This window comes from Poecilia reticulata, linkage group LG6 (genome assembly GCF_000633615.1).
Source record: "Poecilia reticulata strain Guanapo linkage group LG6, Guppy_female_1.0+MT, whole genome shotgun sequence".
Classification (NCBI taxonomy): Eukaryota; Metazoa; Chordata; class Actinopteri; order Cyprinodontiformes; family Poeciliidae; genus Poecilia; species Poecilia reticulata.
Genome location: NC_024336.1, coordinates 9,964,304 through 9,987,627, shown reverse-complemented (window position 1 = coordinate 9,987,627; position 23,324 = coordinate 9,964,304). Strand labels below are relative to the sequence as shown.

The 23,324-nt window shown below is 39.5% G+C and overlaps 1 long non-coding RNA gene across 2 annotated transcripts in view; it reads left to right on the top strand.

Annotated features, from left to right (window-relative positions):
• LOC103465914 (uncharacterized) overlaps positions 1-23,324 on the top strand; it is a 103,915-nt gene that overhangs the window by 30,017 nt on the left and 50,574 nt on the right. Inside the window, exon 1 of one of the 2 annotated variants that reach the window (XR_533873.2) lies at positions 15,079-15,222. The exons of the other annotated variant lie outside the window; for it this stretch is intronic. This is a non-coding gene — a long non-coding RNA (uncharacterized LOC103465914). Of the gene's footprint in view, positions 1-15,078; positions 15,223-23,324 lie in introns of those variants that run through there. 2 annotated transcript variants of the gene reach the window in all.

Here is a 23,324-nt window from a genome sequence, read left to right as displayed (position 1 = left end):
GATGAGAGGCAGATAGGAGTCTAAAATCATTCACCAACTTCAAGATTGATTACTAGCTGCTCGTAAACGGCAACTGAAAATGGGATAAAACGTTTTCCCTACATAATAGTATCTCCTGAAAGCCTGACGCTCTGGGTGGTGAGCCATATCATCCATATCCAAAGCCACCACTGGCTGTCCTCATGTCCTCATGAGACAATCCAACACGGGTTAAGTATTTAATCTAAGATTTTGCTAGACAACAACTTAAATTTTATCTCAGTAGAGTGAAATGCAAGTTGAATTATGATTCTTGCCATATTGTTATGAATATACTATTATTAGATTACTCCTACAGTATTCATTTCAGCACTTACTATAAAGTATGACTCAAGTTTACTCCATCTGCGTCTTTGTCATCAGGCCTCCTGCAGCCAATAGCAGAAAAATACTTCCACTAATGAGATTATGTGTTTTTTTTCTTCTGAATGCTTCAAAGATTTTGAGAGAGATAAAAATCAAGATTCAGTGACCCAGTAAATTATACTGATGGAGTCTGCACTAAATTTCCTTTGCATATGCAATCAGCCTTTGGTGTGTCTATACCAATTTGCACCTTTTAAACAGAGCAGACCCCAGAGCAATAAACTGCTTGACTCTCACATGTTTAACATCCCCTGCACTTGCAGCTGTCTAATCACACGGGTCAGATATAAGTTCAGTGAGTAATAATCACACAATTGCCAGTTTATCCTCTTCCATTTCCTTTGCTTTTTTTTATAGATAGCACAAGGTATTAATCTGCTTGTTGGTTACGATGAAACCCTGCAGCTAAAATCAAAGTAAATACAGACCTTATTTAAAAATGTCAAATTGAGAGCAGGAAAAAAAGACAGATTACAGAGAAACTTCATCACGTTTTCCTGATTTATTGCGCCTGTTTCTCTTTAAATCTTTTAAGCAACACTTTCTTTTAAGAAAAAAGTGACTTTTAAGCTACGTCGGCTGTTTCAAATCTGTTTCCAGCTCACGCTGCCGTCTGTTAACTTTTTCTGGTGATGCATGGGCCTTATCGACTGAACGATACCGTGGTGATACCCTTGCAAAGCCACACCGGGAGGCCAACTGTACGGAGGGAGTGATACAAAGAGGGGAAAAATGTCACTAAACGGTAACTCAAGTGTCTCTGTGTGCACATTTTACCTGCAACACAAATATGCTTAACCCTCCTGTTGTCCTCGGGTCAAAATGACCGAGATTTGTATGTGTTTTCCCTATACACAGAAAATGAGGACAACAGGATTAAGGTAAAATCCACAATTAAACACCGATAATAATCTGTCTTCCCCATTTTCTTTTCCACATGTGTGCATTTTTTCAGTCCTGCAACTCTAAAAGATCCATGAACTTACTAACCTCTGAGCATTCCAGCACAAAGAAAGGGATTGTTTTTTCCTCTTACAAGGACAATGCATGTTTGTCATCTCAGGGAGGAGTCTGTGTTTGAGATTTCTTGAGGTCAAAAACTCTTAAGGGAGTAGGTTAAGTATTTCGATATGTAATAAATCCACCAGCTCGTCCATTAGCTGAATTGATGCTCTTGAAGTTTTCACAGCTTTAATGGTGAAAAAATGGCACTTCACGAAGAAAAGCCATTCTTGCCTCTCCCTTAATCGTTGTGAATCTTTGCAAATGTGGATTTTCAATAAGACAATACGCAAATGTGCTAGTAGACGGGGAAGCAGTATTCGTCATGACTGCCACCGACAACTCATGATGGATAACACATGCTATGTTCAGTCACAAAAAAAAAAACTGCTACTCAGTTGTGTGCGCTAGCCAGCAGGCAGTCTGCAAAATCAACAATCCTCTCTGTCAGCCAGACGGATGAAACCCTGAAATGGAGACCATCCAAGCGTGCTGACGAGAATCAGACGCAGTTAGAACTCTACAAAACTCTAAAAGATACTCAGGATGCTCGTAAGCTCCTTGGAGATGTAGATTCCCCTGCAAAAGCATCCTTACCGTTTTCTATGTCACAGCAACTTAAAGCCACAATCTTCAACTTATTTTTGGAGGAGTAAGGGGGGTGTATTCTATGTGTTAGACCAATATAAAGATACTGTCAAAATGAAGAAAAATAAAACCTTTGCTGTTTTCTGCAACCCAAAAGCCTGCTGCTGGGGCAAACGTTCACTTTCCAGCAAAACAACCCTAAAGAAATGCTTTTCAATGCTCTCGTGAACATGTTTGAGCATCATGTTTTCTTTTAATACTACATGGATTTGACTGAAGTAATAAAAGAATGCTCATGTTGGATCCTGAATCCCTGACTCACTGTTTCTGATTTGTCCTGGCTGGGGTGAACGAGTCCACGGAGCCCCACCACCGAAAATAGAGAGCTCATCTGAGTGTGTTATCAAGGTCGTCCCCACGTCTTGTTAAGGCACGTCTGCCCGCCTGTCAAGGCCTATCACTGCGCTCCGGGGAAAAACAAACAAGACCCACATACAACCACGTTCGAAAACACCTGGCAGCATGGGTGCTCGCATTTTCAGCTGTGTCCTCAGAGCGAAGGTCACAGGTAAACCGAGTGGAGTTGAAGGCTTTATTCGCTTCCCAGCAATTCTGGCTGTTCCCCAGGGCTGGACTGACTTTCTGACACAGGCCAGATTTAGTGTCATCAAAAACACTAGATAAAGTACCACACCCGAAGCACCTTGGGAGATCACATGATGACTTTACCTTAGATGGCCCTTCCCAGGATGAGAATGACTCACTTTACTGGCACTGCTGGGATTTTCCTGAGTCCTATCACAATAAAACATAAACACCTCCTGCACATTAAACCCCATTTATGTCAATGATTCTTGCTGAGTTTTTTAGATTTCTTTTAGAAACTGATTCAAAATACAGCTGCTTGTGTATATTGTGAATGGATTTGTCTGTGTTTAGCCCTGAAAACCCGAACAGAATTGGAGTTTTCAACCTATAATTCATGTTCAAATTCAGCCTAAACAAAAGGCCTTAAAAGTCTTCTCATCTTTTCTTTCTGGTTTCCTGTTAATTATTGAGCTAATATTTAGCTGTATAAAGAGGAGTTTTTGAGAGCTGTTTCACATCTGTGTGTCTGGCTCCTATGAGCAGGCTTTCCAGGATGACTGAACTACATTCCACAATTCCTCTACAGTTCTTGGTTTTGCCTCAACAAAACCATGCTTGAAGTCAACCTACACGTTTCCCATTGAGCTAAGGTCCAGGGATTTGTCACAGAACCACCATGAGATTGATCTTAATGGTCTGAAACGATGATGCTCCTCGTCCAGTGAGTACCTCGTCTCAGTACTCTCTGGTTAGTGCGCACCCTCTCGTCATCCTAAAGTTGGTTTATATTTAAAGCAATTTAGATCATTTTACCTGAGGACCTTCAAAGTACTCCGTTCTTCCGAACGCTGTTTAGAGCGTCTTAATGAGACTTTCTGAAAGGAATGAACTTCAACCTTCAGGTAGAACATTTGCTGCCTTCATCCTTACATAAAGGCCACTTGTTTGAAGGCCTCACTGACTTTCTGCTACTTTCAATTAATTATTCAATCACGCACAATCAGCAGCATGAACATCATGAATATTTGACTACTTCTATTACTTTACTACATCTGCTAGGAAGGTATTTGCCACGGACAAATATAATTTCTGTCAAAACAGTGAGTGATTTGGATAGTGATGTTGGATTGGATTGTAACACAACTTTACCAAGATATTTTTTGTTTTGCCGTGTATTTCTGATTAACAGTCCAGGGTCTTAAACTACAGTCGTATCTTCTGTAACAAACTCCAAACTAAGCACTAGCGCTAATGAATGGATTTTGTGTCCGAATATAATTCATGTTATTGTTGAAAAGTATCACTTTACCAAGAGGGCTTTAGGATTTATATTTTCCTCAGTTAGTTTCTTCAGTGGAAACCCAAGTGACGAATAAGATATTGCGACTGAGTAAACAGTATGATGAACGGATCAGTGAACGTTCAAAGAGATAAGATTAGCATGTAGATCGCCAACAAACCCTTTTCACGTACCAAAAGGCCTGCTGCTCCTTTTCACTTCTCCAGTCTCTTGGCATTAGCTGGTTGTATGCGACATAAACGGTATTAGTGTGGGCGCTTTTTGACATCAGCTCAACCAATGTTAATGCACTATTCAGTAAGGTATAATGTTCCTCTCCAAACACTGGTGCTCATTTAATAAACACTCAGCTTTACTTAAGTATGCAAGCCCCCAGAACAAGATATGCCTGATGAAAGATAAATTATTCAACTGGAAATGTTTTTGGAGTTCTAAGAAAATAGCTTCCTTGAGGGTTTGCAAGCCAATGTTCCCACAGAGCATTACGATTTTAACTTGTACCAGCTTAGGAAGAGAGGGCTGATCATTTACTTTCTGATAAAGTGAGGAAATGGCAGCAATTTCCTATTCAATCCTTTAATCAAATAAAGATTTCCAAATAAGGAAAAAATAAATAAAATAAGTTAAAAAAAAAAAAGGCTGGCAATTTATGCGGCCCTTGCTGCACGATTTAAAAATTCAACAGTTTATTTGGCCAGCGAAAGGAGTTAATCACCAACTTTCTCAGCGGAAGAGAATTGGATTTCATCAAGCGGTTGAAGGGAGTTTTCAAAAACATCTTTTAGTCTGAGTAATTAACGAATTTCCTCTGTTGTAATTTGAGAGAAACTGTAAATAAACCAGGATTAGAACAAAGGGTTATGCTTCCTCACACAAGGTCCAAGATGGCTGCAACACAGTCACTGATACTCCGAGCTCAGTGCAAGGCAAATTAATATTCTTTCCACATCTTTGTTTTGCTACGTTCCAGGTTAAATAGTGTGTTCTGGTCTAGTCTTCTTTTTAAAGAAATAAAGTGATTTCACCCAACAACCCAAAGCCAGTCTTACATACAGATCAGCAATATGTCAATATTGCCCGAGGGTCCATATTGGTTCTGCCTTTGTGTTTATCACCGTTATCTTACTGAAAGACAGAAAAGAGAATAGAAATCATTTTTATTATCCTCCAGTGGGGAAATTCAGATGTAGCAACAGCAAAGTGACAGGCAAGTTGGAGTCTAGTACACACAAAGGCAAAAACATAAAATGTAAGAATGACAGACTATGCAGTAGGGGCAAATTTATACAGTATAATAAAAAAATACTGCACAGTTATGAAAATTTGCATATTCATATTAAGATATAAGATGATTTTTGTTTAAATGCAACAGGCATGCATATTTGTGCATAAAAATAGACAATTTACAATCAATAGAAAAAGTCTGTAAATAGCAGCAGGGATGTAAACTCATGGAGTGTTTGGGAGCAGTGATGGTTATAAAGTAGCAGCTGCTAAAAGGAAGGAAGGATGTATTATGATGCTTCTTTGTACATCTAGGATGCAGGCTGTCAGCTTCGTGAATGGGGTGGAAGTCATTGTCCAATGGTGAACTTATTTTAGAGTCCTTATGTTTCCACCACACTGCACTGGGTCAAGGGGACATCAATAGGGTCAAGCTGGGCTTTCTGGTGAGCTTATCTAACCGCTTCCCCTGAGGTGCAGATAAGCTGCTGCTCCAATGAGCTACGTCTTAGAAAAAGGTCAAAAGAGAAAAGCTCAAGAGTACAACCTGCACTCTCTTTAGCACAGCAGGTCCTCGAGGTCCAAAGTCAGTCCTCGAGGACTGGCTTCCTGGAAGTTTCAATTCTTTCCCTGGTTTAGCGCACCTGGATCAAATGATGGGTCACTAGGACATCTACRAAGAACATTGATAAACTGAGGAGGTTGTTACTGGCACCAGTGAGAGAACTAAAACATGCAGGATGCCGGCCCTCCAGGACCGACTTTGGGCTCCCCTGCTTTAGCAGATAGAGACTATTCGTGCCCTTCCTGTAAAGAACATCAGTGTTGTGTCTTCAGTCCAGTTTTACTCTTCAGTCGAACACCAACGTACTTAAAATGTTGAAATTGTTGAGGTCTCAAAAATTCAAGTGTGTAGGAGCAGGAACACATCTAAAAGTGTCACATTTCCCCTGTGTCCCCTGCCTGGCTTGTGCCTGGCAAACTGGAAACATAAGGCTTTCGCTCAACAATGGTTTTTACCTTGACATTCTTATGCAAAGATTTATGAAGTACTGTGACTAATACTTGCATTGTTGACCATTTCTCCCACCCAAGCTCTGTGAATCTTGCTCCAGAGTTACCATCAGCACCATGGCTGCTTCTCTGATTAATGCTCACTGACCATGTCTTCGTACAGTTTAGCCTGAAATAGTTTATGCTGCTGCCAGATTAAAGTTGAATCATTTCTTATTATACCAATATGTTGCTTCTGACTGAAAGTGTTTTGGAGTGGCCTAGCTAAAGATGAGGGTGATGCCAAAAAGGCCTTCCAACTCCAAAGACTTGGAGCTCATCACTAAAGATGCAGCATCTAAATACTTGTGGAAATGTGCTAATAGCTGATCAACTACGAGAAAGGTATGACTTCTGAAATCAAGATTTCTGAGAAGCATACAAACATTTTTTGTCATGATACAGCAACAAATTTCTCAGGTTTTTAATGATTGAAATTGATTGAAAAACATCACTTTTCTTTAAGTTTGCATGTTATATTTCTGTCACAGACGTTTGCTGATGGAAAATAACAAATAAAAAAAAAATCCCAGATCTGTAGTCAATAAGAAGGAAAATACATTTTCCACCTCTCTCGGGTTTATCGTAGGTCTTCTGCACATTAAAGGACCCATAAAACATTAAGAGCAAAAACAATCAAATAAGCAAATGACTAAAAGCACAATTTTTTTGGAATCTGCCACAGATTAAATATCACTCTTCCACATGCCGAGCGATAACAAAGCAAACAACATGCGCAACACGAAAAGCTGGTAAACTTCTGACACGTTACCTCAGTGTTTATGGCGACGCCATGGGAAAGGTATCGGCAGGGCGGCATATTGCCGTGAACTGAACTAATTGAAGATTATGGCGGGGGAGCATGCCATGCCACAGCCAGCAGATAATCCCTCATCAGCTGCTGTCTGGACTCCGAATGAGGAGTGCATTTCAAGGAAGGGCTCCCCCTGCGGAACTGCAGAAACCGAGAGGCAGCCTTCCTAATTACTTGCGCCACTAGCGACACTCGGAGACTGGGACAGTAGACCGGACGAGGGTGGTGGGAGCCTCACTGTGTGGGTGGGGAGGTGAGATAGAGAGAGGGGATACCGAGCACCCAGTCCCCACGGTCTAACTGTGGAAAAAAAAAAAAACTAAACGTGAACAATGGCATTTTGTTTAGGCTGAGGGCTTTGTAGCTTTGCCTCAGTTGCCATTGTCTCTCGGACTTTTTCTAAAACTCTTTCGTAGGTTACAAATCCAGACACACTGAGTCATTCATGAGTCTGTCATTGACAGAGCGAAGACGGGGAATCCTGCAGGGAACTTAATGAACGTGTTTTCCTAAGGAACTCCGAAAGTGAACAGACCAGTAGAAAGCTAGTCATGGCCATAAGTGTGAGACGTAATGCCAGTTATTTTTTTGTTTTTTGTTTTTGGTTTACAATCTTGTTGGATTTCATTTTACACCACGATTTGTTGTGATGCAGGCGGTCTAGTTCTAGTTCCAAACATTACTTTGAAGTTGTTTATCCGCCATTGCTCACTTTGGTGTTTAATTTACGCTCCGTGCAAAGCTAAGCGTTGTTTTCTGATCCCACGTCAAATGGAACATCTTTACTTCGAAGAACGGCGAAATGACAGGAAGGCGTAGAACGGTCTCTTTGTGTAAATCAGACTGACTTACAGACAGGCAGTGAGTGTAGGAGACCTTCAGAAAACACACTGTTTACACATAAGTAAGGTCGTAGAGGGCAAAGTGCCTCGAGACAGTCAGAGGTCAAAGAGCATTCGAGCAAAAGCATCTCAGCAGAATCCCAGGCGACCTTCACGCTCCGGCTTCTGGTGGGGTTTTGGCAAACCGGATTGATTTCAGGGTGAAGCAGCGAGATGAGGGAGCCGTAATCTTTTGCCTAAAATTTAAATTATTCCCAACCCGGAAAGTATGAATCTTGATAAAGAAGCCGAATCACTCTATTGTAAAAAATTAAAATAATAATAACATCTCTGTAACTATGGGGGAGATGATTTCATTTTACTAGTTAATAAAACATAACTTTTCATAGTTACAATTCTGGGATTGTTTGGAAGGTCAAAAAAAGCAATGCATAAAGTTTTGTACTGTTTAAGAATTCATTATTCAGCTGACATTTACACTAATTGAAATGCGCAAAAGTTTCTAAAGTTTTGAAAAGTTTGAAAAATGAGAAGAAGAACCTTGAAGTGGGTCAGGATTTGGTGGTGATGGAGAAAAAGGTCTGATGTTATGTTGTCGTAAGATAATAAGGAGATAATAAGGAGATAATAAGGAAGGAAGGAAGGAAGGAAGGAAGGAAGGAAGGAAGGAAGGAAGGAAGGAAGGAAGGAAGGAAGGAAGGAAGGAAGGAAGGAAGGAATGGGAAGAGCAAAGGACACAAGGAAGACATGAGAAAGGAAGGAAAATGGAAGAACACATTAAAGGATGGACGGAAAAAATAACAATGTTAGAAGGAAGGAGATCAGATTAGAAATAATTAAAAAACATGTGGAAGGAAGAAAGGAAGGATTACTAAGCATAAGGAAGGGAAGGGAAGGAATGGATGAAGTACAATTAAATAACAAGGAAGGACACAAAGAAAAATGAAAGTAAGATAGATATATAGCAAGGAAAGACCTAAGGGTACTGGGGAAGGAAAGAAGAAGGGAGGAAGCAAGGACAGAAGGAAGAACCAAACAGAAGACACGACATTTATTAAACATTGGAATAAGGACAATATATTGAACATTTATTTTTCCATTCTCGTTTTCATTTTCAGTACTCATCCATACATGGAAATGCTGAAGATTTCCTCCTCCCTCCTGCACTCACACACACGCTTCCAGAGCGTGTAGGAACCCGGCAGAAATCACAGGGAATGATGCCCATTGATGGCACAAGATGTGACAGTCCTGCTCTGATGATTCATCGCTGTCCTGAAAGCCAGCAGAAGTCTGGTCCAAACAGTTTCACACAGAAACTGACAGCAGTCCTTTGATTTGACAGGCAGAATAATAGTCGTGTCTTTGTTTGCGTTCTCTTGTGACGTGTGGAGCCGCCCGATGGATGGCTGTTGAGAGAGAAAACTTTCATTTTTCCGTCTTTTGAAGCCTGATTTGGTGGTCTGCGTAGATTCGCAAGCCAGAAACCGATATGCATGATGACGTGTGATGAAGATCCAGGATGCCCTCGGGAACACATTCAACATTTTCTGGACTAAATCATCGTCTAAAATATAGATTTATTGTCTGATACCTCTGTGAATGATTTGTTAAATACATTACGTACAGAGTTAACAAACTAATTTGCAGCATTGAGGTATTGCAAGGTGTAGAAATGCTTTCAAAATGGCAGAGTTCAGATCAGCTAGAGCTGGGTGAGAGAAGACTACAAGACTTTTCCCTCGGAAGACAAAGTGAACTGTGAAATGAATTTCAAGTAATGAAAAAGTGGTTTGGAAATGTTGTGCAAACGCCATCAGTTCTTCTGAAAATAACAGCGTTGAGAGGCCAGCTAACATAAAATTATCAAGCCAAGATCAGCTTGTTACACTACTAGAACTATCCAACTGTTCAAACTTATTTTGTTTTTTGCGATAAGCACATTTACTTGAAAATCACTTCTAAATCCAGAGTGTTGCTTCATCGGGTTACCTGAATTTCAAACCAGCGAACATTTTCAATCACGATGTTCCTACGACTTGAGTTACCAGTTTTCTTCTGTTGTGTCGATGGCCCGGCCGTCGACAACTTGTTGCTTTGCACTTTCTGCTCAGCTAAAAGTTGGCCGCTAAACATTTCTCTTGCTTACCAACAAGTAGTGTTTAAATAATTGACTTGACCAAGTCAATTGTCTTGACTAGCTTTGACAATAAAGCTAGTTAAACAGCTAAAGTTTTATTAATCTAGTCAACAATTTAACAGATCACATAATTAAAAGTGTAATAATCAGTACCTCTCATTTTTAGAACTGTACATCTCTTTTTTTATATATATATATCTTTATTTTCTTCTGTTTTACTTGCTCTAACATTAATTACCCTATTGGACTCGAACAAACCCGAACCTGTTCCATGTATCTTATTTTCACAGCATTAGGAGAGAAAAAAAACTGACTGCAGTAAAAGTAATTTCAAATCTTAGAGATTTGATCATCTAACGTCTAGCCAATATTTTTACTTATATCTATGTATAAAAACCCTAAATAATCCCAAATTTATGTGATGTCAAAATTATAAATGATATATTAAATATGTTTAACTATTTTTGAGACATTGTGGACAATTGGACAATCTTTTTCAATTCAAACATTTTTTGTACACCTTTTAAATTCAGTGTAAACAAAATTAAATAGAAAGTAAGATAGAAATATAGCATATCATACAGTGGAAACCTTGGGGCTGAACATGTGCGAATAAAGTTGTCGTCTTCTATCCAACGCCACCTGGAGTAACACGTAGGGTCATGTGACCTACGAGGTGAACCGTGTTACTGTGTTTTCTCCTCCGGAAACTAAAGAAAAACTTCTGCAGTCCAAGTTATGGAGCGAGACTATTACGACTCGGTGCCAAAGTGTGTATTTTTAAAATTAAACCAACCAGGCATTCCTCCCAGCAACAATTAGAAATCCTTGACATTTAATGTCATTTTCCTTTGGCACAAGCTCGTTTTGCGTTTTACTTTTTGCACCGAACAGACAGCTCAGTGTGAACCCGGTGACCCCCACCAGTAATCCTTCCACTCTTTAACTGCAGATATTGTCACATGAGCCTGCAGAGCCTGAAAGACTGCGGACACACACACACACACACGCACACAATCTGGAGAGGACGCGTCACAAACGACGCTCACACTCATGCACAGATAATCTCATTACCCTTGTCTCCATGCAGCACGGGTTCAACAGGGTCGGGCCGTCCCGACGCAACGGGAATCAAATTGATCAGAAAAGTAATCTCAATGAAAACGTGCTCTCTTTATCTCTTTATTGTTATTTGTTGTTGTTGTTGATGTTTTGAAGACTATTGGTCTGTCTCCAGAGGGGGGGGAACTAGTGGTTGAGAAAAGTCGTATCCTGCAAGGTAAGAAGTGCAGCGCCGCCCATGTCTGGTCCCTCAAATTCAGGTGTTTGAGAGAAGTTCAGCCAACAGGTGGCACTTAAGATACAGCAAGAGGGAGGCGAACAGAATGAAAGCTCAAATTCAAACATCTCTAAGGCCACTCAGTCTGTCTGAAGCACCGCAGGCTGAACTGCTTTCCCACTTAAGTGGATAACGCTGCACAGAGGCCTTTTGGCACCGCTGACAAATGAGTCAGAGAGGTTTTTTTTTTTTTACTTGTTCCATTGGAAATGAAAATCTGCTGAAAAGATTAATTTCGTGTTTGAAAGAACTGTGGTAAAAGATGTACCTGCTGCCCTTGTCGAAGCGTTTCTCGTATCATTGGAGCATGTCTGAGACTGGTTTCAGTCTTGCTCTAAATAGCTGCATTTCCATTTGCCATAGGATTGCGCAAATGGAAATTCTGAAAGCAAATTTGCTTAATGGAAACACGCCAATTGAAAAAGGGAAAAAATTATAAAAAGTTTTTGCTCTAGGATGAGGTGGTTTTTCAGCCGTATGTTGAAATAAATGTATTTTGCAAAAAAAAATGCAATGGAAACACTTTTTTTGCTTCACACGAGTCACGGGATCAACAGTTGGATGTTACTACTGGTGAAAACAACAAAGAAGACAACAGGAAGCAGTAGGAGGATGATGTTTTTTGTTTTAACAGTGTGCAGCTGGCTCCACCAGAGCTCTCACAGCACTACACAGTTCAGAAAAAGTTATGCGTCACTCAAGCGTGTTGAATCCATAACTCTTCTGTAAAATGGCCAACAACAATTTCATCTACTCCCAAATATAAGGGACTTGTTGCTCCAACGCATGAATAAGACGCCAACGTCTCCTCTGACTTCTGATGGGCGATGGGCGCCAGCGCCGCAGCTGAATCATGAATATATCTCATGTAAATGTTCACTTCCGTCGCCGCCGTGTTTGTTAATGACGTATCTCGTGAACAAGCTTATTCACGTGTGATTTTAATTTAGTTTCTTATTTAATTGAAGTGCTGCAATTAGAGAAATGCTGTATTTCTTTTTGTTTTAGTGGGTTTTTTATATTTACAGAATATCAACGAAGATTTAGTCTCTTTTGACAGAGTCAGCCCAAGAGGGTCCTCGGTGGAATATGATTTGGGGCCTCATTTCTATTTCATCTGATTTGATAAATAAATAAATAGAAAATAAACTGTAGAGAGTAGGAGCACTTTTGTAGATTTTTTAAAATTGTAAATTATTTCAACATCAGTCTTTTTCATGTAACTACGAGTTAAACTTTTGAGATCTATGCTTTGCCTAAGATGAATTTCTCCTGAAACCCCCCAGCACTCAAGGTCAAAAAGTTTTATTTGCATAGCAGTATTTATGAATTTGAATTTGTAAGACTAGAAATGAGGTTTTTAATGCAAAATTTTGTTATCACTTTTGGTTCCAGTGGTTCAGCAGTCACTCCTTCGAAATCTTTATGGAGACATGTTTCCCTGGCCAGCAGCCGAGTTTGCATATGCTTTGGTCTGGTTCTGCCTTTTGTAAAATCCAACATTATTTAATAAGAAATTATAACAGCTCATTTGAAGAACCACAACTGTAGCTTATTAAGGCAAATGGTCTGTTACTTAAAGTTTTATTGCAATATTTTGTGGCATTATAGATAATAACTATTTTTTACTACTTTTTTAGGCGACTATATGGCTGCGGTCGCCCCACAGTCACTAATTCTGCTCTTGTAAAACATTTCCGTTTGCAAATCGCTTCTTTAGGACACCAGTCACATAAAAATGAGTGATTTCTATCACAAAAATACACACGGCGACTGAATTTAATCATATTTTCAAATTTATTGAACAAACAGCTGAATAAGATAATGTAGAAAGCAAAGAACAATGGAGGAAAATAGTAAAAATGACACCAGAGAGATTTAATTTAAACCAAGAAATATGATTAAGAGCTTGAATAAGAAGCAGCTGCTTGGGGCCCCACGCCAGCAGGGGGCCCCTGAATGCATTAATAGAGTCACATGTGTCTGGTTTACACATGTAAGTAACTCATTAGAATGGCTACAACAATATATTTTTAACAATTTAAAAAATAAAATATGCAGTGTGTATCTCGGATCTCTTCTTATGTGTATAATGAGATATTCAAAGTGCTATTGGTAGAAACTTCATGTGAAATGAATGAGTCACTCAGTCACAGAAATCAAGTAACAGGTTTAGCTTTACAGTTAATTGATCTTGTGTTATTGGCTAATTTTATTAATTTATTTTCGGTAAGTTATAATATTTGAAATGTGCACTGCAAATGTGTTCTTAGAATACTAAAAAAATATTTTATTTATACAGTTCAAAACTTGAAAGTCGAGCATTATTTAGATTCATTACACACAGAGTGATTCATGTGCGACGAGAAAAGTTGGCAAAGGGCAAACAGAGAAAAAGAAAGAAAAACAAGTTTATTACTAAGAATTGTGGATATTTTGGCTTTAAGTTTTATGTAGAACCAAATAGTCTTCAAATTGTAGAATATTTGAACACTACAAAAGTTCGATAAAAACATTTTAATTTTATGTTATGGTTTTCACAATCATGGGGAAAACGGCAATGAGTCATTGACGTCCACCGTAATACATTTAACCCACTAATTTCTGAAGAACTTGACTGTTAACAGAGTGCTGTATCCAAGGAGATTAATGGAAAGTTGAGTGGAAGAAAAAGGTAGCAAGAAGAAAAAGCAGCAAGGCTAACTGCAGCCTTGAGCAGATTGTGGGAGCAAAGTCCATTCAAGACTGTGGGGTGTGGGGGGAGCCCAGAGGTCCAACATTAAGCTTCCACAGTCAATAATAATTTGGGAAGTTGAATCATCTTCTGGTGTTGGTCCACTGTGTTTTATCATCTCAGAACAGCCGACTATCTGAAAATGTCAGGGCACTTCCTGCTTCCCTCTGCTGACAATCTTCATGGAAATGCAGATTTCACTTTCCAACAGAACGTGGCATCTGAGCCAAAAGTTCAGGACTGTCATACAAGGCATACAAGATATTTAGAGATTTGTTGATGGCTGTCTTCGTTGTGCCAGGTAATATATAAAAAAAAAATGCTGTAGAACTGACTGATACGTTTGTCCATGTTTATCCTGTGTAGCCTTTCAGCTGGAGAGTCTTATTTTCTGCATGGAAAATTAGTTTTACATCGCAGGAGTTAAATCTGTTACAACAATCAAAATATGTTTCGGACCTTTCTTGTGTAATTAACTTAATGGTAGGTTTTTATTATATATAAGCCATAACCATTAAAAAGGTAACATAAATAAACCCTTGAAAAGTAACGTCTGTGTATTAACTCTACACAATATAAGCATCAGTGTCGTTTAACACAAATCTCAATCATTGTGCTCACATAGCAAATATAATTCTCAATGCAGAGAAAATGAATCCAAATACACATTTTGTTCCCCACAAACCTAAGCACAAAAAACAAAAAAGAAGTCCCTGCTCCGTTGTGATAATAAGTGGCAGTCCGGAGTTTTCCGCACAGCGGAGTGAGTCAGATCCGCCATACATGCAGCCCTCCCTTTGGAGACTCTCAGGACCTTGTGCGCAGCGGATGGAAACAGATGAGAAGCTTTCTTTCCCTGGGAGCTGCTCTAATCCCCGTCCTCGCGACAGAGCCGTCACGCCACCTCACAGGTTACCTGGAACCCGAAGGATCGCGCGCTGCTCACTTTTTGGCTCTGTACAGGAAGAAAACTAATTTATTTTGGTAGTTACTTTTTTGGGGGAACCAACAAAAAAAAAAAAAAAAAAAAGGGGGAGGAGGGGGCAGAAACGTACGCAACACGCGTAGGAATTTAAATAGTTTTTTTTATTCCTCTTTTTTTTTGCTAGTTTTGTTTAATTTACCGTTGTCAGCCACGGCTGACGCGTCGCGTGGACACTCAGCTGACAAGCAGCACATGGTTCCTTGTTATGGTGAGTCGCTTCAAACTTTCTCTTATCCCTCCATTCACTTTTAACACGGTGGTTTTACTCAGTTTGAAAAGTCCAGTGAAAAGTTTAATTGTCCCATAAATTTCGTTTTTACAAGATATAGGAGCTGTTGCTGTGTAACGTTGTTGGAAAATTGATTTGCCAAACGGGGGCTGCCTTTGAAACTCGACAATGACTTTGTCTTTTAAAGTAATTTAGTGTTTCTTTCAAGTTTTGGAGGACCTGTGAACAACTCTGGTATTGAAAAGGATTACATTGTTTAAATGTGAAATATTTGCTTTTTTCTTTTTGTAGTTTTGTGCTATAGGCTATTAGGTGTTGTGTAGTTTTAAACATCCAAATACAAATGGTCATAATAAAAAAAAAATACTTAAAATTTTGTCAGTTAGGAAGTTAAAACTTGAAGTATGCTTAATTCAACCCTGTGATTGCACTACTCCAGAAAAAATACTGACCTTCCTCTGTGTCTGTGCACCAGCAGCCTGCAGGGTTTTCACTGGAACCATGGAGCACACAGTGACCTGAATATATAAAAATATATTCTAACCACCTGCTGATGAAAATAATAATAATAAATAAGATGCATCGAGTACACTTTTCCTGGCTGATGCAGTATTTTTGAAAGATTTTGTGGCACTAGTAACCTTTATTAACTGTAACAATGTGAGGTAAATTGTAGGCAGAGATTTAGGTAGAACATTCAGCAAATGTCCCCAGGTCAGGACCGGATTAACGCTGCATAACGTGCTGCCCTGATTTTTAATTCTCAATCAATTTTGATTGACTCAATTTTTTTAAAAACATGTATGTTCTTGTATATTAATTTCTAAAACTACAGTATTTTTTAATTCTACACAAAATTGAGGAATTACAAGACTTTGCATATGAGCGTAACCTTTATTCAAAAGACAAAAATAGCACGAAGTACATGTCATTGGTTGATTTGTTGTTGACTGAACATCCCTGGAACGGCTCGGCTTGATGCATTTAGTGAATAAGTACAAGCAAAACTCTCTTTTTTGATCAGCTGATCTCAAATTGGAGCCAATCGAGAGAAAATCAACCTGATCTCTGGCCGACTGACGCCTCTCTAGATAAAAATACAGATTTATACATTTTTTTCTTTAGGGTACAGTGGTCAAATAAAGGCAAATCCTGTTCGGTGTGAAATAAACCCTCATAAATAAACCCAGTGCATCGGCTCCCTGTTTTGTCCTAAATTTAGTCCTTTTTGCGTCAAACTGTTGCTGGAGTTGGTAGAATTGCCTCTGTAATCTCCCGCAGTGATTCGGTCGACGTGGATTTTCCTCCGGTGATGAAGCACACCTACCTCGGTGCATGTGCTCATCGTTTTCTGCAGGGATTTGCGTTTGCTTTCTAAACTGCGTCGAAAATGAGAGGCTCCAGTTCACCAAAGGAACGTTGAGTCAACTTTAATTACTTTCTAGCAGCAAATATTTATTTCTGACAATAAGGAGGAGGCAGAAAAGCAGGATTACAAACACTGGCATGATGATTTTTCTCTGAGAGTGAAATGACTTCACTCTGCCACGTCTTCGGAGGTCAGAGACGGCGTAGCCAGGTTTTCCTCCTCATTTTAAGACAATTTCAAGATAATTATTTTTGCTCCAACAAAGCGACCTCTGAAAATTTCCTACAGCAGCATGTCTGCTGTCGTTACAAGCAGTGTAGTTACGGGTGCATTAAAGCCTCTGACAGTATCATGCAAATGGCTTTTATCCTTTCAATGTAACTTAATGCCTGATGTTAGCATGATCTAATTTTACTTGGCGCTTACTTGCAAAGTGAGCTGCACTGTCCTGAGTTGCAAGAAACGTGCTTTGTGGACTTGTACTGCTTTATTTTAAAATTGGCTTCTATTTTAATGTTAGAATATAAATGAATATTATTAGTGTGCTTATTTACTAATACAGGACCTTTCAAAGTGATTTTTTTCCATTTTATTACGTTACAGCCACAAGCTTCAGCGTATAGCTTCAGTAACTCAAAGTGGTGCATAATGGGGACGTGAAAAAGAGCAAAAACACATTTTGCAGTTTTGAGAATATAATATTTCTCTTAGCTGTTATTTAAATGTCGTCATGATCATTTTCAGCTTTACATAATAACTCAGTTGGATTAAATGGAGTTTCTGTGAGTCTTGACTTGTATGTCGATTGGTTATTGGTCTGGACTTTGACTAGGCCGTTCAAACATGCTTTGATTCAAACTCTTCAGTTGTAGCTCTTCCTGTTTATGTTTTCCAACACACATAAGGTAAAACGCGTGATTTTGGTCCCATCTGGTAAGATTGCCTTGTTCAACATGCATCTCTTCTCTGTCCTCATCTGCGCTTCAGTCTGCGACCTTTAGCATTTTAGGCAGTGTCATTTGTGTCCAGTGAGACCATCTGCTCCCATAATGCTTTGTTTAGCCAGCTTTAATATTACATAAGCATGTAATATGCAAGTTCACAACGGCTGGAATATACAGTATTAGACAACTCCACTCCAAACAATCCTTTGCGATGTGAATATTGCACAAGCTCACATTGCCATGACAATAAAGGTGGGCGACATGGACCTAAAGCTTTATCATAATATTTTATAGTACTAAATAAGAACAGCAAGAACTTTTCATTACTTCTTTTTTAGGTAACAGCATTTATAGCCCCACAAACATAAAAACGGCTCTTAAGAAACATTCCCATTTGTAACAAGCTTCTCTGCATGCTTCCACCTGAGCTTTGGATTTCAGCAGCTCCTCCTAAGTGGACATGCTCCTCCTGGCTACTTCTTTTTTTTAAGACTCACTTTTCTCAGTGCTGTCAGTTTGGGCTCGATGACCTGCAAGATGTTCAAAGTTTGGGATATTGTTTCATAACCTAAGTCTCACAGCTGCAACTTTATCTGTGACCCCTCTGCCGAGTTCATCGCTCTTCCTGCTGCTGGTTGTTCATTAAAGCTCTCCAATAAAACCTCTGAAGCCTTTAAAGAACAGCTGGGTGCAGACTGAGATTAAATCACACACAGATAGACTCTGGTAGGAATCTTCCGAAGACCGTTTCTGTGTTTTGTTTCTTGTTTCCTCTGAATTACTTTGTTCAAATCTACGACAGAATTTCGACAAAGTGTATAGAAACACTTTAATAAAATATTATGATAAACAGAAACAATCAAAAAGCAAAGCGCATTCTTTTTCCTCCAAAATAAATAAAGTACAAACAATTAAAATTTGAGAATAAATCAAACTAAAATCCTTCTTTTTTTTTTTTTTAGATAAAGTTCAAGAAAGTATCAACCTTTACCACACTAGGGTCAATCCGATGCTGCTACTGACTTGGCATCAATATTATCATTATTTTGTATCAGTCTGCCCACGTCTACTTTACGGCTGATTCACCAAACTGGGGAAATTTTTTTTCTTTGTCATAAAAAATGACACTCATCTTTTACTTTCCTTCCTTTTTTTTATTTTATTGTTTTGCCCGTGTCTCCTACGGTAAAATGTTTTGCGTTTTTTACCGTAGAGGCTGTGTGTGTGATTGTGTGCATTTGTTTGGGGTATTTGGTGGGCTTTTATGAACATTACCTAATTCCACAGTGGGCAAAGAATGTGCTCTAATGGCCATGTGGTCATGTGTGTGCGCGTACACACTCGTGTCTGTGCAACCGAGCTCGCTCCAGTGTCGTCGTCCTCCTTCACCCCACCCTCACCCCGCCCACCCTCCCCTCTCCACGGCTTCCATGTAAAAAAACGACGGAGAGCGCGCCGAGTTCATCCGAGGACAGGGCAATGCTTTTTCTTTCCAGCATGAATCATTTTGGAAAAATGAGCCTCTGCACTGAATTGCCCCAGCAATTTGGCATGTTCCACCATTCTGCTTTATTGTCTATTTTGGCTGAACTTGCACTCCTCCAGTACCCTGCCAAGAAAACTTCAGGTCCTATACGGCGAACCGAGCCAGATTCGGAGTCCTTGTCTGTGAGCAAATAAAATAAACCCCTTCGAAATACCGTGATCATTTCCTGTTTAGCTGTTGACTCCAGAGAGAGCAACAGCTAGAAAAGCACAGGGGAGTTCTTCGATTGGTGCTTTCAGTGAACTTAAAAGAAAATCACATTGGTAAAAAAACAACAATGTGAACCCAATTTTAATGTAATACTTTTAGATAACGACCAGAAACGCCATCTTTTTTGTGAAGGCACTTGTCAGAGGCTAGGCTTCTGCTCTTGTGCAGTTTTGAAGAAAGAAACTCTACCGTGCAGTGAGAAGAAAGAAAGAAGCAGTGGGACTGGGGTGCTGGGGGAGAGGAAGGGGGGCAGTAATTATGTAGTCAGCCAGCCAGCTCCCCTTATAATTTCGCAGCCCCCTCCACCCCCCTCCTCGTCGCAGGGAGTGGCCTGCACCGGGGTCCGGGCCGAGCCGGCGGAGGGCTGTGGCAGGGCGGCAGCTGTGGGGTTTGGGGGGCGGGGGGCGACTCGCTACCTACGTCCTCCAGCTCCGGCCTGAAATATGAAGGCTTGGGAACGGCAGCGGGCCTAATTACAATGACTGATTGCCCCGTCTGTTGGCATTTCTCAAACAGTGATTGTCGTCGTGTGTGTAGGATATTAGTGGGGCGGTGTGGTGGGGGGCCTGGAGGGGAGGGAGGGAAGGAGGAGGGCCATCATTCATTGGTCTTCCTCTTTCGTTCTTTGCTTGAGAACAGCCAGCGATTGAGATCTGATTGGCTGCGGGGAAAAGAGATGTTTCATGATTTGGCAAGGCAGAGCCGGTGGAAAGCCGGAGATAGGTGATGTTGCGCATGGTGTTGCCTTTTGGAGCCCGGTTGAGTCTCTGGTGCATTTGAAAGGCTGCGCGTTTCACCACAGTTTAGCCGAGCCGGCATCGACTTTTCAGTCCCGTTCGAAGTGTACGTGCAAAGCCAGGTAATGAGAATCTTCAACCTGTTGACGTCTGGAGCGTTTTCTCCATCCAAACCCCTGGCATGGAAAAATCAGAACCTGGCAAATAAAGGAGTCGTCTTGAACCGGGCGTTTGTACGTCAGCACACCATTAAGAGGTGTGATGTGTGTGTTAAGTGGGAGCTGGTTTGAGTTGCTCTGCCTTGCTTTGTCCAGTGCTTTGGCTTTTGTTCCTCCTGTAATGAATTGTGGAAGCCTTGGCTTCAGCTTGAGTGTCTCATAGCAACTGCAAAGAAAGACGGAGAGCTGAAAAGGCCAGGAGGATATCATGTGCTTCCCTCGAAAAGGGCAAGACAGAGCTGACCATTTCTTCTTCTTTTTTTTACTTTTTACTTTTTATTTTTGGACATTTTTAGTTAGGAGAGAAAAATCCTACTGGACAATTAGTATTTTTGCAATACTAATTAATTAGTATGTTCTAAACTGGTAGGTTATGGGTTGTGTATTTTCTAAGATATTTTTTCTTTTTTTTTCTCATCAGTACATGGTTTAAGTTTTACATACAGGCTCAATTATATACATACACCTTTGTAGTATTTAAATAAATGTTTTTTAGTACATTATTTGTGGTCGTGATCAAGGTCCTGTCCAGAGTTGCATTTACTCAGATACATTTTTGTGAGCAACATTTTGGAAAAACTACACCCTACTTTTTACTTTTAGTTGGGTCACGTTATTATGAAGTATTACTACTCTTATTGAGTAAAATTTCTGGATACTCTACTCACTTTGAGAAACTTCACTGAATGAAGAACAAACATTTTAACCAAAAATACATCAGATGCAGTTAAATTGAGTCGTCTTGCTTGTACGCTAGCTTTGTTGTTCTAATGTTATTGTGTCTGCTGAGCCTTTTGTGCCATTTTTAGATCAAGTGAAGACAATATATTGTCACTGGAAGTAATCTACCCTGCTTTATCACCTAAAGTATATAGATAATCGACTATAAGTGCTAAATCCAGACGTTTTCTATTTACCTTACTTGCTTTTATTTTGTAATTAAGTTATTTATTTGGATATAATTTGGATTAATACCTTCACTTTAGTCATCAAAACATCAGCATTTGTGCATAATCTGATATTTTTAGTCTTTCTGATGAGGTTGTAAAATATTGAATCTGATTTTACGATCAATAACGTTCAAGTCGAATACTTTTTTATACCTTTCCATGAATAATTGGATGTCTCTTTTTAAAAGCGTGTTAAAATAGTGTTACTCTTTGAGTTCACTACTCCAAATTTATGCTGGGGTTTTTGTTGAGGCCTTTCCAGGACTTGAATGTTAGCCTGCTTTGGCCATCCCAAAAGAAACATTTTGATGTGTGCCTTAGATCGTCATCTCACCTTTGCTCTCACCTTCAGAAAAAAAAACCCCCCAAAGGGGTTCAAGATTTCCAGCTGCTCACATGATCAAACCACCTGTATTTTAGACACACATTTTATGAGTAGTCAAAAGGTTTGACCTTTGTGTTACAAAGACTGACTAAAATGATGAAGTTTGTCTTAAAGCACCAAGATGAGGTTTTCAAACCTAAAAACTCTACCATCTACCTACCATGGTAGTGGCAGCATCCTGCTGAGGGACTGTTTCACTGCAAAGTGAAATAAAAATGAGAAATATCAATTCCAGGACCTCACCTTACCTGTAGTTTCTCTGTAATTTGTTGGGATGTTCATGCATTTTAGCCTGTCTATATAATTTGGACCATGTGTGATTGGATAGTGTTGTTTTTTTCCCATGTCTATGGTTCATAAAGGTTAGAAATTATGTCTTAAAGTCAAGTTTATAACGGACTGATGAGGTGCCGGTGGTTGTTAGCTAAAATTGTGCCTCGTACGCTCGGCGCTCCAGCTGACTACAGTGTCGTGTGATGGCGTTTGGCATGCGAGGTTCCATTTTTCTAACAGGCTACGCATAAATGAATAGATGAAAATTTACTCCAGGTTGGTGTTGGATCAGCACATTCGTTGCTGTAGTCTGGTCATGTTTGCCCTGTGACCTAGACACTACCTGTCTGCTGCCATGGTTACAGGGGCAGAGCTGGTTTAGTGGACAGACTCCAGGGATTACTTTCCCTGATCTTTAGCAATCAGGCCTGTACCCTAGTGACGGTAAAATGGACCAGACTTCACCCTAACAGTTAGGGGAGCTCTGCAGTTTGCCCTTGTGGCCTTTAAAACCATCCTAAGTGCTGTGTGAAGGATTAGACTTGTGCAGCCTAATTATTCTGGTGTCACTGACTGTTCCTTTGTGATCAGGCTCACTTCAAGTGATTAACTCTTGTAAGTGAAAGAGCATCCAACACTCAGATGTTTTCTGGTTCTGATGAGCTTGGATTACCTTTACCTGTCAGCGCCATCATTACAAAACCTCATTAATATTAATAAAAATAAAAATAAAACATTTATCCCTACTTTACTCAGCAATAAAAATGAAAGTACAGGAAGTTTTTTGAAGCACACTCTTCATCTAGAAAAGTTGAACGCAGTGACAATAACGTATAAATTTGTTGCTAAATTATTTGGCAAGTGATTACAGCATCGATTTTAAGCATATTTTCTATCATCAATCTGTAAAAAAGTGAATCTTCATTGGATTCAAGCACATCAGGTGACGTGTATTTATTTACCTATTTTAAAGTTTATGTTCTTTATGTAAAGTGAGACTGACTCAGAGTGATGTAGAAACGTTTAAATTGCCAAGATCATTGGGATGAAACAACAAGTAGTAAATAAGTTTACAAAAAACTATTGAGAAAAAAATATGTAACTAAGTAATGTGAGAAAATCTCAATCTATTATCCCCATTGAGGTTTGAGTTGTTATCCTCATTTTAATAGATATAAATAGATAAATAACATGAGAAAGTCTTTTTTTTTTTCATTTGACTGCTTAATAAACATGTACACTAAAAGTAATTTGATCTTTGACTTTATTTTAAAAACAAATGATGTACAACTTGAACCAGATTATCAGGTCAAGAACAAGTTTGGCTACCCAAATTGTTTTAAATTTTTAATTAGAAATAGTCAAATGTTGCGTTAAAATAACCCTTCAGTTGAGAACTCCAAAGCATTTGCTTTCTTTAGCCTTGCTAGCAACTAAAGGTTAACTAAC